At 42.1% G+C, this 11190-nt stretch overlaps 1 pseudogene; it reads left to right on the top strand.

The window, feature by feature from the left end:
- The first annotated feature begins 6506 nt into the window (after window positions 1-6506).
- LOC118476041 (uncharacterized) lies at window positions 6507-7546 on the top strand (annotated as a pseudogene).
- The last annotated feature ends 3644 nt before the right edge of the window (window positions 7547-11190 follow it).

The following is an 11190-nucleotide window of genomic DNA, read 5'->3' as shown; positions in this document are numbered from 1 at the left end:
AGTTGCGAACAACATCCTGCCGAGTCTTAGAATTTAAGCCTCTCACATTCCAGCAAACAATTTTTGAAGGATTCATAATGAAAAACCACAGATAATAACGACCAAACAAATAACATCTGGGAACATGATCAGCACTCTCCCACCCCAGGGGCAGACCAGCCAAAAAGGGCTGCAAGCGCCTGAATATGGGAAGGGGAGAGAGGCTTGTCAAACAATTTACTGTAACAATCCAAAGCATCCTGATCAATGCCTTCGTTCTCGTCAATCACGTGAAGGACCCTCAACACCGTCTTCCTAAATCTTGTCTGACCATCGCTGGAAGCGGCTAGGTTCTCGACGCCAATTTCGGCAATACACCGGCTGCGACGTGGAGGAACAGCAGAGGAGTTTGCAGCCCCTGGTCTACCAGCCTAAGGAGCTGGCAAGATATGCACTATAGACTTGGTAACCCTGCATCTGAAGGAAGATCTGAGCTGATCTGAGATGGGCGAATCCGAAGGCGAAATGGAGTCATCCACATAAACGTTTCCAGAGCTCAAAACTATTTGAGAGTCGACCAACAAAACTTGAGGGTGCTGCTGTAAAACCCGGCATCTTTTGGAATATACTTTCGGGGGCATACACCACAGGGTTCTAGAAGGAACCAACCCCAGGTTACTTGAATGGAGGTTCAAGGGTGTCGCGTTGTGGAGAACGTCCTGGTCCAAGGGCGTCGCATTCTGGTTAACCACAGGAGGGGTTGCCTTTGCAGTCAAAAGATCTCCAGGGATATGGGGAGAGGCAGAGCCGCCCTGACACCGATTTCTAGGGGCAACGACAAGCTGGAGAGAGTTAATATCCCAAGCAGCTGGAGAGGCGGGACTCGAAGAGGCGGGAGAGGAAGCGTCCGGAGCAATTAAGACCTTGGTAGACACAGGCGCTGCTAGCTTAGAGACCGAAAAGGTTGGGGGAGCTGACGCCTCAACTGGTCCGATAGGCCTCAGAAACGAAGCATCATCCGCCTCCCAGGAGGAGATTGCAGGTACAGGCGCCGCCAGTCCATCGACAGGAGAGACAGGGAGGGCTAGGGCATTGACTGGCCCGCCAAAATCCGAATTTGAATGGACTCGCGGCCCAGGCGCGAGAGAACCGAAGCGTGAACCGAAGACGACTGGGGCTGGGAGCCGAAACGACGCTTCTGCTTGGAACCAGTGTCGCGATCCCGGCCATCGTCGCGGCTGCTCGGATACGACGGAGAAGGTGGGAGAGGGGGCTCCATCGACGATCGGTGAGGGTGAGACACTAGGATCGAAACAGGGTAGACCACCGTGTGCGGGGACGAAGGCACATGCCCCACCTGCACCGGTGGCTCCTCCACATGTAGGTCTATGATCGACAGCAGGTTAAAATAGCTCTTCTATACTTCTTATTGAGGATTGTCACTGAGCTAGCATATATTTCAAACTTATAAATAATTTATAACATTTCAAAGTTTATTTCTTTGAATCACTTTTGTAATCACTCCGATAAATATAATGTAAATTTGTTGTAACTTGTAACTTTTTGTAATAAAGAAATTCTGCTACAAAATGTTGGTGTGTGATTTGTGTTTACTTAATCTTGCGATCTTGTTGTAAGTGGTTTATCCGGGGTCCTTGGGACACTCGGACGGATCCTGTTAAGTTATCAGGTGCACATGCATAGCCATATGAGGCCTTTGAGACAAGGGCAGGTGCATGTGGGCCCAATAACTTTGGAGGTTTTGCCACAGCTGGTATCAGAGCGAGATTAAGTCTAATACAGTCACATATGAATTTTTAAAACGAAATTTTGGTTTTGGAAAACCTATTTTCAACTAAACACATTGTCTGGTTTTGAAAAACTACAGATTTGAAAACTACAATGCTAGCGACATCCTCTATTAAGCCCTCAATTAAGGACTATCAGGTGGCTTAGATTAAAACACTAACCCACAACCGGGGGGATAATGCATACATGTGTAATGTTGTTTTTGAGGCCATTCAGTTTTGAATGGATCGACGCTCAAGGTAAGGTGAGATGTGAGAGCATGACTGAACAAACGTCAGTCTAGGGGAGAGTATAAAAAGCGCTTGATTATATACATGTTACACATATGTATATATGAAAGCTGCGATGTGGAGTATTTACTTTTCTAGGATTCAGTACCCCATGGATGTGTATGGTTATACAGACATGGGAATACTGAGAAGTGTAATGTACTTGTAACGACGCACCTACGCTCAGGTAAGAAGGTGAGTTACCATAATGGGTTGTCCTATGGTTAAAGTGTGGCAGCGGCGCCTATACGTGGCTCGGTGCTTAATGAGGAGCTGGCCTCCATATAGAAATATATGGAATATAAACTGTGATAAACTGTAATGTGTGAATTGCATCATTGGGAACTGGGATATGATGGAATTTTCTGCATGTACACTAACATCGAAATCGTATGTGTAGCTCACGACTAGCAATATACCGAGAGAGTCGTAAGTATGCCACCGATATAGAACGCTAATGCCACATTAGATTGGCAAAACTTGTGAGGACGCATAGGACGAGCATGCGTCTTGATTGTTGCATCGTGTTTGTTACATGTGCGCGAAAATGCTTCTCTCATCTTTATTCTAGTAGCTAGTGATTGTAGATAATGTGGTGTAATGTTGTACTATGAACTTCAATGAAATAGTTGTCCTTCGTTCTTTAGGTAATCTGTTTAGGTGTTATACGTGTTTGCTCTTGTGCTTAATGTGCCGATAGAATGTTTGTGACATGTTTGCCTAAACCCAAAAACTAGGCCATGTTCTTAGTTGGTGAACCATGACCCAAAGTTGATTTTTCCGTTATTCCTCCATGACCAAAGTCATACAAATAAATGCTTAGATAATTTCTTTGTTGGACATAAAGTGTATCCGGGCTTAAAACAAAAATCTCAAAGTATATCTCCTTCCAAAACCATGTCCTTATTCGGTTGGTGCAAGTTGATGTCTCTATTCTACTTCGCCTCTCCTGGAGGATTGTATTGTCGCTTTATCAACCCAACCTAGGAAAGGAATGCCCAATAGTTTCTTGAACTTAATGCCTTTGGTTTCCTATCGAAGGCATACCAACTTAATATTATGATTGTTTTGCCTCCGTATCTAATCGGATACTAATCCTTGACCTTGTAATCTCTGCAATGGGCATAGAAATATTCTTGGGCTAAAATAACAATCTCCCATCGTACTCCTTTCATTAAGTTTAGGTTATAGCCATGTCTTGTTCATTTCATCGGGCCATGATCTATTTGGCTCTCTACTTGTAACCATTCTTACAGGTGGAGTATCTCTTTGTATATTGTCACCCTTGCTCAATCTATTGGTGTGGCGCGAGATTTCCTATTGTTTATGTCTTGTAATGGTGTTATGACTAAAACCGATGGTGTCGTGACAAAACCAAGGGCCTCCTGTGAATGTACACACATGGATGCGCTACATGGCACGCGCTGGTATCATGGTTAGTAGTTATAATCTATTCTGAGACTATATCGATATGTTATCTCTGCACAAATTGTTCTACCATGTGAGATTCATTATTGGTATTGTTCGGTAATGGTGTCATGGTTAATGACTTATGGTGCCACAGCGAAACTGAGATCCCCTTTTGAATGTACACGCAAGGTTGTGCTACTCGTCAGATGCTGGTATCGAGGTCTTTGGTCATGATCCATTATGGAATTACACTGATGTGTGATCTTCCGTGGACTCCTCCCTTGAAACAATTTTTGTGTTGTTTGCTGAAACAATCAAACAACCTATGCCATCACTGTTGGATCAAAAGAGTATATAACTCTGATGTATTCCTTAAGTGAAGTTTTTATCAATTCAGAAGTCTCCTTTAAAAAAATCAGAACTCTTCGATTGTCTAAACTCCCTTTTTAGTTCAATCTACATTGAAAGAGCGCTTAAAAAATAATAAGTCAAGTCGACTGGTAACCACCTAGTCATCACTCTAGTCGCGCCTCGATCGCCTCCCATGTGACTATTCAACATGTATGATTAGGCAGAGTCGCACTAGTGCATGATTAGGTTAGTTCATTGTGAAGTCAACATTTGTCGATAACCTTCATTAATGTTTCCTCGAGTCTCCATTATCATCATTGGACTTGGATTTTTTTGGCTAGCCACGGGTCAACTGTGGTGTTGTTCGACATCTACACCTATCTCGTACTCTCGTGTGCTATGGACTTCCAATGACGATTTATCGGCAAATTCCTTTCGATATGGTTTACCCAAGAGGTTGCATCTATTTCTGTTTGGGTAAAGTCGCATATCTACCGCTCGCACAATAGACTCAGATAGTACAGTGTCATCAGAAAAAGCAAACTGTATACATGGAACCTTATGTGTTCTTCTGGCAGACATCGCCTCTACTGATGGACATCTCTAAATTAGCTTACGGCGATACATGCTATATCCACTAGAGCAACCACATCCTGAGATACTCGCCTTTGCTTTGAACTGCCTTACATTATCGCTGATATGGACCGGAGTTACATGCTTCTCTACGCTTAAAAGTCTTTCGCTCCGAATCTCGGGACGAGATTCTTTTAAGGGGGAGGGTTGTAACACCCCAGATGTTTACCTCTCGCTCGACAGCGAATATGAACGTAATTACGGGATACCAATAAGAATAACAGTCTCTATATCCTAATCATATTCGCATATCAGTATTTTTCATCTATGTCTATCGGGACTCTCCAAAATATTTCACGAAGTTTGGACTTTAGTAACCTTCAAAAATGTCGAGTCCGGTGCTGTTTAGATTGGTCGAGAGCGTGAGTGCAATTTCGGAATTAGTTCGAGTTTATAATTTCGACCGCGTTCATGTCCAAGAAATATAAGGCGTAGAGATATTAGTCGAATGTTCGGATGGCGGTGAAAATTCGTCTAAATTTAACTAAAACGAATGCAAATTTAAAATTCATCGATTAAGGCAAATTAGAAACGTCCCCTAATTATTTCGCTCTTGTTCGAGCAATCTCTACAAATTCGGTAGAGACACTACTAGGGGCAGGCTGTTTAAATAAACTGAACCCGAACTAACCGAATCCGTAATAATTGTTAGCCGATTCGGTTTACTATTTCAAAGTCAAGAAAATAATATGCATAACCCAAATGTCGTTTTATTTCGATCTGTTTATATCCTGCCTGAACAAATCCAAATGATTGGATATTAATAACTGGTAGAAATTTATCTGGTCCTGCGATTGTTCACCAAATCGAATTCGGTCTAAATTATATACCTGATATTGTTTTCATCCAACACATCTTTGCCTCTTTTAAACCTTAAAAATTAGATTTGTCTCCCTGTCTACGTTAACTAAATGCAGAAAATATCTTTTATTAAATTTTATCACAATTTTATCCCTTCCGTGTACTAGTTTCTTCTATCAGCTATCCTTATTGCTAGGGCTGGAAATGGATGTTTGGAAATCCGAATTATTCGTATTCGTATTCGCTAGAACTGCTAATATGGATATCCGTATCCGTATTCGATTTCAATATAGATGTTAAATGGATATATTCGAATTCGATTTATAGTACTTTTCTCTATCCGATTCCATATTCGTATTCGAAAAAACCATGAAACATTCGATGCTATCCGTATTCGTGAAAAACAAATGTTCCATGAAACCATTTAAAACTTAACTGTATCACTAATTACTAATTAAAAATGTTTTTTAAGTTTAATAATATACTAAAAATGATACATATCATTTAAAATATTAAAAAAATATTTATATGATAAATAAATATATCATATATTTATAGTGATATTCAATAATAAAATTTAATAGGTTTCATAAACATTTAATTATAACTCTTCACTTTATCTATATAGTGAACACATCTCAACGAAGTTCCATAAACATTCAACTATAACTCTCCACTTTATAATAAAGATATAAATTTCTTCATGTTTTCATTAAAGTTTTGTTAACACATTTATATAAGACATTCATTCATTTTAGAACGAAAAAGTTGTTTTTGTTGGTACATTTACTATTTTATATCAATTTTAGTTTAATTGTATTTGTACAAATGTCACTTACTAAATATCACGTGTTGTTGTTTACCTTTTGTTACACGATTCAATAGTTTAAAAATATTATTTATATAGTTTTATTGACTTAGATATAGAGTATCATGAGAAATCTATTTTTTAAGTTTGTTTTGACTATCTATAAACTTGTACTTAAATAAAAATTCACATATACATATGTTAAATTTTAGAGTATGCTATTTGAGTTGAATTGAGTAAATATTCGAATAAGAATTCATATTCGACTATCCGTTTTGTATTCGTATCCGAAGATATTCGAATTCGTATCCGAATTCGGACTAAAATATGGTAAATTGTAACATTCGAATTCGTATCCGTGCGTATTCGATCCGTTTCCACCCCTACTTATTGCTTGTCTTTTATGGAGCAGCATGTTCACGGAATATCTCTTCACCATCCCTATCTCTATTATCCTCCCACGTCATCTCCTGGAGAATTCCCTAGCCATCTCTATCTTCTAACTCCACGCCACCTCCTTTCTCAAGCATCACGTTCAATTTCTAGAAATTCCCTGCTATCGTTAGCTTCAAGGACAAACGTTGCTGGCCTCCTAGTTTCCATACGTCGGCTGCCCCTGCTAGCTCGCCCAAATCTCGGCCATGGCGCACGGCCATCCCGTCCCGGCCTCCCTACTCCCAGCACCGTTCGTTGAAGCTGGCCATGTCTCCCAACTCCGTTCATGGATCTGCTCAGCTCCTAGGCACCACCGCGCCGCCGCTCTAGATGTTGTGCTCGGCCCCCTGACGTCCACCCAACGAGTAGCAACAGCGCCACCAGCTGGTCCTCCCCACGCCGTTGGGGACTGCTGCGTCTTTCCTGTCGTAGTGCAGATCGTCGTCTCCCTGCTCGTCTTGCGCCGTCGTTCACCACTGTTCCGGACTTGTGTCATCGCCGTCGTCTTAACTTGACAGCAAGCGCCGCTGCTCAGTTCGCCTCTGTCCGACGCCGAACTGGGCTGCCCGTCCTCAACCTTGCCGATGTCATTTTCCCTGGTGCTTGCTCTCGCCCTAGGCCATGGAGCAGCAGCAGCACGACACTCCTTCGTGTCGCGCCCTCGATGTGTTCGATGAAATACCGCAGCGAGCTCCATCTCGATCTATGCAGTTCCGGTCACGTCGTCGTTTACCCCGGTAAGGAATAGTTGTTCTCCTTATGTTATTCATCACCAGTACCTGTAACCGACATAAATTAATTAGATGCTAATTGTGTGTATGTTATTGTGTGCTTTTGAGGATAGTAATCCTTGGAGGTTTGGTTGAATATGAAAGCGAAGTCCCGAGGTGTCGTTCATTAGGTGCTCGACGTATGGGCTAAATTGTAGCTCGACGTTGTGCTTATAGTCTCCTAGTTGAATTTAATTTTGGATGAGTTCCTTCGCTATCTATAATTGTCAGCTTGAATGGTGGGCTAAATAGTTAGATGGTCGATGATTCTTTTGCGATTAGCATAGGTGCTTTGTGGTGATGTTTGCCTAGGGAATCTGATAGTCCCTGAGCTAAATTTTGTTGCACATATTCTCTCTGTTGTGGTAATAATTGAGTGAAGTAAATCACGTTTTCTGTGAAAGTGTTATACATAAAACTTGTAGCTAACTTCGTTATCTTGTTGGTGTAAACATATCATGGCCATAAAACTAGTAGTTTGGGAGTTATGATTTTCTCAAGCCTAGACTCAGAATCTGTCCAAATTCTGTACATATTTCGAAAATAACCTTGTTTGCCCAAGTTAAACTGAGAATCAGCTCTTAGTAATTATAGGAGAATTGTGGTACTTTTCTTAAGCTTTCCAAAAAATTTTGGATCACCCTTTTTGGTGATCTATAAGTTAAATTACAGTTGTTTGAAGTGTGATCTCTTGATCTGTCCAAATCTGGACAGCAGAGCCTTTCTCATGTCTTTTGACTTTGAAAGGTATTGAATTAACCTGAGATGTTTATAAAGGAATTGTAGACAATTCTATGAGTAACACTGGGGTGTTACAGCCTTCCCCCTTAAAGGAATCTCGTCCTGAGATTCGAGTCGGGATCCTCAGGGGTGAGGAAAAGGTTATGGCTTGTTTTCATGGTGTGGGTTTGTTACTAAGGTCCTTTAGAAACCTGCTCTTCGAATGTCATCCTCTTTGCAACTTTAGAAGGAAGTCCTTTTTGATTTAGTTTTATAACCTAACTCGGTTTATGTTAAGATCATCTTCTTATATTTAGATTCAAAGGGCAGGGGGCTGGGTTATGGTTATGTACCGATTTCCTTAGGTAGACAATCCCGATAGTTTGAACGCAGATATTCCTTAGTCTCCCAGGTAGCTTCTTCCTCTGAATGGTTACTCCACTTGATCTTATACATTTTGATTGACCTCGCACAAGTTGATCTTTCCTTGCAATCCAGAACCTTGGAGGGGTACTCTTGATATGATAGATCTGGCTCTATCTCCACGTCTGCTTCTGCTATGACCTCGGTTGGTAATCGAACACATTTCTTCAATTGGGATACATGGAATACATTGTGGATGGCAGACAGCTTTGGAGGTAGCTTCATTTTGTATGCCACGGGTCCACATGCTTTTATGATCTCATAAGGTCCAATGTAGCGAGGGGCTAACTTGCCTTTGATCCCAAACTTTTGCACTCCTTTTGTGGGCAATACTTTCAGATATACAAAATCTCCCACTTCAAACTGGAGGGGTTTCCTTCTCTTGTCATGGTAACTCTTTTGCCTGGTCTGAGCAGCTTCTAGGTTCTTCCCGATCAGCTTGACCTTTCTTTCGGCTTCTGTCACTAGGTCAGGCCCAAAAATTTCTCTTTTGCCGGGTTGTGACCAGTTGAGGGGTGTCCGACACCTTCTTCCATATAAATCTTCAAAAGGTGCCATCTTCAGGCTGGATTGATAACTGTTGTTATAAGCAAACTCTGCCAAAGAGAGGTACTTATCCCAGTTCTTTCCGTAACTGATAGCACAAACCCTCAGCATATCTTCAAGAACTTGATTTACCCTTTTGGTCTGGCCATCAGTCTAGGGGTGGTAAGCTGAACTCCTTATTAGCTTGGTCCCTAAGGACTCTTGCAATTGCTCCCCAAAATCTGGCTATGAATTGGGCTCCTCGGTTAGAGACAATTGTCTGAGGTAAACCGTGCAAACAACCAATTTGGTCAATGTACAACTCTGCATACTTATGAGCCTTATCGGTGGTGTGCACTGGAAGAAAATGTGCCACTTTTGTCAATCGGTCCACAATGACCCAGATTGAATCATGATGTCGAGAGGTGTTGGGTAGACCCACAATGAAATCCATGCTGATGTCATCCCATTTCCATAAAGGTATCGATAGGGGTTGCAAGGCACCAACTGATTTTAAGTGGCTTGCCTTTATCCTCTGACAGGTGTCACATTCCGATACATACTGGGCTATCTCCCTCTTCATTTTGGTCCACCAATATAGGTGTTTCAGATCATAGCACATCTTGGTGCTTCCTGGGTGCATGGAGAATTTGGAGAGATGAGCCTCATCCAAGATTCTCTTCTTGAGGTCTCTGTTTTTAGGAACCACCAATCTGTCTTCAAACCATAGTATCCCCTTGCTGTCTTGGAGAAAGCACTTATACTTCTCCACTTTCTGATTAAGATTCTCTTTGATGATTTGCACTCCCCTGTCACTGAGTTGGACCATAACAATCTGGTCCAGCAAGGTTGGCTCGACGGAGATGTGAGACAAGGTACCAGAAGGAATCACTTTGATCCACATCTTGCTCAACTCGTCACATAGGGTATTGATGCGAGAATCCATCACCATACAGTTGCATTGAGACTTTCGGCTTAGGGCATCTGCTACCACATTGGCTTTCCCCGGGTGGTAGTGCACTTCCAAGTCCTAGTCCTTGATCAACTCTAGCCATCTTCTCTGCCTCATGTTGAGATCAGCCTGAGTAAAGATGTACTTGAGGCTCTTGTGATCTGTATAAATATTGCAGTGGGTTCCCATCAAGTAGTGCCTCCACATTTTCAATGCCTGAACCACGACTGCTAACTCCAAGTCATGAGTAGGGTAATTTTGCTCATGAGGCCTGAGTGCTCTTGATGCGTAGGCAATGACTCGGTTGTCTTGCATCAAAACACAACCCAATCCGGTGCCAGAGGCATCACAATACACATCAAACGACTTGTTGTTGTCAGGCTGCGCTAACACAGGTGTTGTGGTCAGATGTTGCCTCAAGGTGTGGAAGGCATCTTCACATTTCTTACTCCACTCGAATTTTGCTCCTTTCTTCAATAGTTCTGTCATGGGCTTCGCAATTCGAGAGAAATCTGGAATAAACCGACGATAATACCCAGCCAATCCCAGAAAACTCCGAATCTGACAAACAATCGTGGGTGGCTTCCAATTCATCACCTCTTGCACCTTATCCGGATCAATAGCTATGCCATCTTGAGAGATAGTGTGACCCAAGAATTTAATCTCCTTTAGCCAGAAATCACGTTTTGACAATTTGGCATAAAGGCGGTGTTCTCTTAGACGTTAGAGCACTACATGCAATGATCGACATGCCCTTCTTCGTTCTTTGAGTACACCAAGATATCATCGATGAAAACCACCACAAATTTGTCTAGTTCAGGCATGAAGACTGAATTCATCAGATACATGAAGTATGCGGGTGCATTTGTCAACCCAAACGACATCACCAGATATTCATACAGCCCGTATCTGGTTGAGAAGGCAGTTTTGGGAATATCACTTGCTCATATCTTGATCTGATGATAGTCGGAGCGAAGATCTATTTTGGAAAACACTCTAGCTCCGACCAACTGATCGAAAAGAACATCAATACGAGGCAAAGGATACTTGTTTTTGATAGTCACCGCATTGAGTGGGCGGTAATCTATACACAATCTTAGGCTTTCGTCCTTCTTCTTCACGAATAAAGCTGGACATCCCCAATGCAAAGTACTTGGGCGGATGAAACCCTTGTCCAACAATTCTTGCAGCTGTTTCTTCAATTCTGCCAACTCAGCGGGTGGCATCCGGTAGGGCCTGATGGAAATAGGTGTCGTTCCCGGTTGCAATTCGATGGCAAATTCGATATCCCGATTTGGTGGCATT

This window comes from Zea mays, chromosome 1 (genome assembly GCF_902167145.1).
Source record: "Zea mays cultivar B73 chromosome 1, Zm-B73-REFERENCE-NAM-5.0, whole genome shotgun sequence".
Classification (NCBI taxonomy): Eukaryota; Viridiplantae; Streptophyta; class Magnoliopsida; order Poales; family Poaceae; genus Zea; species Zea mays.
This window is presented reverse-complemented; position numbering and strand designations above follow the sequence as displayed.